This window comes from Dipodomys ordii, unplaced genomic scaffold, assembly GCF_000151885.1.
Source record: "Dipodomys ordii isolate 6190 unplaced genomic scaffold, Dord_2.0 Scaffold235, whole genome shotgun sequence".
In the NCBI taxonomy this organism is placed as follows: Eukaryota; Metazoa; Chordata; class Mammalia; order Rodentia; family Heteromyidae; genus Dipodomys; species Dipodomys ordii.
The window spans coordinates 1,393,270-1,399,269 of record NW_012267451.1 but is presented as its reverse complement, the minus strand read 5'-3'; positions in this window follow the sequence as shown (position 1 = coordinate 1,399,269).

Here is a 6,000-nt window from a genome sequence, read left to right as displayed (position 1 = left end):
TTATCAGCCACTGCCTTTATTATATTGATGAATGTTCCATGGATTCCTAGTTTTTCCAGAGCTTTCATCATCAAGTGGTGTTGGATCTTGTCCGATGCTTTTCCTACATCTATTGAGATAATCATGTCATTCTTTCCCTTGCTCTTGTTGATGTGATGAATTATATTAGTAGATTTGCGTATGTTGAACCATTTTTGCATCCTTGAAATAAATCCTGTTTGATCATGGTGTATGATTTTTTTTGATGAATTGTTGAAGTCAATTGGCCAAAATTGTCTTGAGAAGTTTTACATCGATATTCATCAAAGAAATCGGGCTCTTTGATGACTCCTTGTCTGGATTTGGGATGAGGGTTATGATTGCTTCATGGACAGTGTTTGGTAGTGATCTTTCTCTTTCAGTTTCATAGAAGGGTTGGAGGAGTATTGGTGTGAGTTTTGCTTTGAAGGTCTTGTAGAATTCAGGTGTAAATCCATCCTGTTCTGGGATTTTCTTGGGTGGGAGGACTCTTATTGCTGTTTCTGTTTTGATGCTTGATATGGGTCTATTAAGTTGGTTTAAATCATCTTGGTTTAGTATCAGCATGTCAATATTTGCTAGAAATTGATCCATATCTTTCAGATTCTCAAATTTTTTAGCATAGAAGTTTGGAAAGTATTCCCTTATTATATTCTAAACTTGGTTGTTTTTGTAGTGATGTTTCCATTCTCATCTCTGAGTTTATTTGAGTGTGTTCTTTTTTTCTGATAAGATTTGCTAAGGCTCTGTCAATTTTGTTTATTTTTTTCAAAGAACAAACTGTTTTTCCTTTCAATTATTTCTAAAGTTTTTTGGACTCTAATTAATTTAATTCTAATTTAATTTTAATTACTTGTTTCTGTCTGAAGTTTAGGTGCCTCATTAACTTGTTGGTTTCAGATGTCTCAAATGTATTAATGAGGAACTCAGAGCTATAAACTTGCCTCTGATTACTGCCTTTGTTGTGTCCCAGAGGAGCTGATAGTGTGTTCATTTTTGTAAAATATCATGAATATTTGAATTTCTTTTCTAATCTTGTCAATGGCCCACTGGTGGTTTAACAGTTTGATGTTCAACTTCGAAGTGTTACAGGTTCTCTTTTGGTGGCTTTTGGTGTTGAATTCTACTTTTATTCCCTTGTGGTCTAGAGAGAATTCAGGGCATAATTGCAATGTTTCTGAATCTGGGCAAATTTGCTTTGTGGCCTAGAATATGGTCTATTTTGAAGAATGTTCTATGTGCTGCTGAAAAAAAAGTCTAATCTGATGCTGCTTGGTGAAATATTAGGTAAATGTCTGTTAAGTCTTGTTGATCAATTCAGATGTTAAGATCCGAGGTTTCTCTGTTGTGTTCTTGCTGGGTTGATCTATCTAGCAGGGATAGTGGTGTGTTAAAATACCCAACAATTATTGTTTTTGAATCTATGTGTGATTTTGAAGCAAAGTAGTGTTTCTTGGATAAATTTGGGTGTTCCTTTATTGGTACATAGATATTTAGAATCATAATATCCTCCTGAAGGAGAGATCCCAGAATGAGTCTTGACAGTGACCTTCTTTATCTTTTCTCATTGATTTTAATTTGAAGTCTATTTTATCTGATATTAGAATTTCAATTCCTGCTTGTTTATGGAGGCTGTTTGCTTTGTAGATTTTATTCTAGCCTTTCACTTTCAGAATATGTTTATTTTTGTGGGCAAGGTGTGATGTTTGAAGACAGCAGATAGAAGGATCTTGCTTTTTGATCCAACTGGACAATCTATGTTGTTGAATTGGAGACTTAAGTCCATTATTACTGAGAGTTAGTACTGAGAGGTATTTATCTATCCCTGACACTCATCCATTATTTTGAGGGTGGGGGAGCGGTGCCTTGGTTGTTCTTGTTGTGATTACTTAGTTCTCTGGTTGTGGACCTCATCATTGGGTATATTCTGTTCCTGTTGGTGTTCTATATGTAGAATGTCTTTGAGGATTTTTTGAAGAGGTTGTTTGGTAGCAATATATTGCTTCAGATTTTCCTTGCTGTGGAGGGTTTTTATTTGGCCTTCTGCTATGAATAAGAGCTTAGCTGCGTAGATTATTCTTGGTTGGTAGTTATTTGTCTTTAGGTTGTGGCAAACTTCTTTCCAGGCCATCTTTGCTTTTATGGTGTCTGCTGAGAAGTCTAATGTGATTCTGATTGGGTTACCTTTATATGTGATGGTTCTCTTCTCCCAGGCAGCTTTAAGAATTATTTCCTTAGTGGCTATTGACCCAGGAAAGATTATAATGTCCTGGTGGAATGATCTGTTCTGATGTGGCTTGTTTGGGGTGCTAAAAGCTTCTTGTATGTGGATGTGCCTGTCCTTTTGTATATTTGGGAAGCTTTTTGCTAGGATTCTGAATATATTTCCTAATCCATTGGTTTCCCTCTCCAGGCCCTCTCCTATACCTTTTAGTCTCACATTAGGCTTTATGAATGTCTCCTGTATTTCCTGCAGTGATCTGTCATGCTTCTTGGTTTTGTTCTGAAAATCTGTGTGTTGTTTCTCTCTGGATTCTAAACTGTCTTCTGCCTCAGAGATTCTTTCTTCTGCCTCCTCCATTCTGCTTTCAAGGCTTTTTACTTTGCTGTTCATCTGTTTCCTTTTTGCTAGTCTTTCTTAATGGTGCCAGCTCTTTATTAAGGTTTTTTTAAAGTCTTGAATAGATTGCCTTATCTTTTGGAGTTGGTTTTTGGACTTCTCTTTCCACTTCTTTATCTTGGTTTCTAGCTTTTCATTAGATTCTTTCATCTTCTGTTGAAGTTCCTTTATCCTTTTATTTTTGGAGGTCATGAAGTCATCTATTTGCTTCTGGTTGACCTCATCACGTTCTCTTATAGCCCTATGCAGGGTGTCCAGTTTTTCATTCAGCAGATTTACCAGCAATGCTTTTAAAATAGGTTGAGCCTTATCCTCTAGGTCATTCCGGGACTGCTCTGTAGCTTATTTATATGAAAATAGTGTTGAGGTTAGTTGATTGGCCATGTTTCTTTTGTTTCTGCAGTTAGTTCTACCCATTTGGCGATAAGAACCACACCGATATGATGATAGAACAGTCTTTTAATGCCAGAGGGAACACGATGTCATATAAATGTATAGATCTTGAGGGTTCAGTATTATGGGTAGGTGTTTCCCTATTTAGCTCTCTTTTTCTTTGCTTGGAGAGGGATGTTGTGGCTCCGAGGTAGAAATTGCATATAGTTGTAACTTTTGAGAAAATGTACGATTGGTTGATAAGTAGTCTGCATCTTAGAGGTAACAGGATGTGCCCCTTGTACATAGTCACAACAGAACCAACTCTAAGTTGGGTTAGATAGAAACCTTTAGGGATCAATGGACTGGAGCAGATGGAAAAGAGAAGGGTTAGGAGTGGAGAGATATAAATTTAAGTTCAGAAGAAAAATTGGGTATAATGTTAATAGAGGGGTAAGAACTGCTTTGAGGAGAGGTATATGCAGAAGAGTCCTTGTTTCTGAGGGTAAGAGGTAGAAAAGAATTCAAAGTGTTATGTAGGGAATAGATTAGAGATCTAGATGAAGCTAAGAAAAGAAATTATATATAGATAAGAAATTATATATAAGTGTATTTGGAAAAGTTGCTGAAATTAGAAAAAGAGTTTATTCAGAGTATTGAGCTGTCACTTAATCTAAGATAACTCCTGTAATTACTGTTTACATACATTGAAGGAGGCCAGAGGCCTTCTTTTTGTTTACAACTAAACAGGGTAGCTCTGATGGAGCAGCATTATAATGTGGAGAGAAACGAAAAGGGGATAGTAAGAGGAAACAAAAAATAGAAAATTAGAAAATTAAAAAGTGGAAGAAAAAACACATAATAATGGAAAATAGAAGATTTAACTGATATAGCAAATCCTAAAAAAATACACAAAATAACACAGAGAAATAAAAACAACAAAGATCAGATATAAAAACAAAACAAAAAAAAACCCTAAAGAGTGAGTTTATCTGGTTGTTTGCAGAGCTTGAGTCTCTATGTATTTCTCAGAACCAATTACTGATAAAACTTTGTATGCCTTGCCATAGTCCACTTTTCTTTTGGCTTGGTTGGGACTAGACAGATTTTGACGAAGGAGTGTGACTGCTATCTAGAATTCCACTCTAGAAGAGGCTCTGTGGCTGAAGTGGTAGAGTACTGGCCCTGAGCTGAAGAGCTCAGGGACAGTGCCCTTGCCCAGAATTCAAGCCCCATGACTGACAAAGAAACTTAACAGACTTTCCTTCCTAGGCTGCTCTGGGGCAGCTGGGATCCTCTTGGAAGATCCAATGGAAGCATTGGTGCTAGCACGAAGCAAGGCATTTAGTTTATTCTGGATTATTGGTCCAACCATTTCATGTCTGACACAGGGGTCTAAGAAAAAACCCTGAGCCACACTTATACCCTGCTCACTAGGAGGTTGGATCCAATACCTGGTGTCATTTACAAGATTGGAGGAGGCAGGTTGTGTCAGTGTCTTCCTTGTCTGTCCTAAAAGAGTTCCAGAGGCAGAATCTGGACCAAGAGCAGAGACTATAAACATCACCACCACTTGCCTCAGTTTATGGGGATGATGCTGAGATTTAACTTTAATTCTCTCCTTCCATGCAATGTCAGAGGGTTTCTGTCCATAGGGAACCACTAACTCTGATGTTGGGGAGAAACATGGAGACAAATTCTTTTCATCTTTTCTCACATATCCTTTTCTGTTGTTTTGTTCTACTAGAGAAGTACCCTCTGGTCCATACCCCCTGACTCTCATGTGTTCTTTTTTTTTGGGTAGTACAATCTTCATGTTCTAGCTTCCTGGCTACCACCTCACTCTGTTTCTGAGGAATCCCCTTCAAGGATGACATCCTCTTAGTCAGCTTACTGTGCTTCTACCACATAATATGAATTGTATTTCTTTGTTTTCTTTAATTTCTTCACAGGGAAATATTTACTTCTTATCAACAGGGTGCACCATCTGCAAAAGTCTAGCAAGCGAGCACAGAGACAAGCCAGCTTGTTTTCCTATTTACTCCTAACATAGCAAGTCCTGCCTGTCTGCTCATACTGGTTGAACTCAAGTGAACAAGCTGCTCCCAATTTGAATTATATTTCTTAAGAGTTTCCTCAGATGCACAGGTAATTCAAGGTACTTAAAGACTTGGGATGTGAGCTGGGCATGCTCCTATGTCCCAGCAGACAGCAGTGTTTTTCACATATCCATACATTCCAGAGAGGAAAAACCAGCTTGCTCATCCCCGCCCACCCTGTTTTCTGTAATCTCAGAAGAAAAATCATCTCATGTATCCTGATCAAGACCCGCACAAGAACTCTCCCACTTATAAGAAATTGTCTGAGATTCCTAATTATAATGCCATACTGTTGGAAGACAGGCTCTACATATAATACTGTGTAGAGATAAGCATTTGATTCAACAATGTCATGAGATTTGCAGTTAACCATTTGTAATACACATATACACACCAAATTTTTGTAACATCTGTGCAGCATAAATTCAAAGAAATAACAATTGCTTCTTACCCTGGTGTTAGCTGTGGAGGAGATCAACAAGAATGCCCATATGCTACCCAACAGGACTCTGGGGGGTTGAGATCTATAGTAAAAATTTCAAAGATACTGATGAGTTAGAGGATCCTCTCATCTGGCTGTCTGGGATGAATAAAAACAGCTCTAATTACAACTGCAGAAGAGATAGCAATGCTTTAGCAGTACTCACAGGAAATTCAACCACATCTGTCCCAATTGGGACAGTGCTAGACCTCTACAAACTTCCACAGGTGAGGCTGGAAGGGGTGGGCAGATGTGAAGCCATGTCCACATTGACTCTGTCCTCTACAGGCTGAACAAAAAACTCTTCAAAATGCCTGATCTCACAGGGAAAAAACTCAAAAAGTGGGTGGGACATACACATTTTCTTTGTTGCAAAAAAAATAAATAAAAGGAGAAGCTTTAAGAGACTA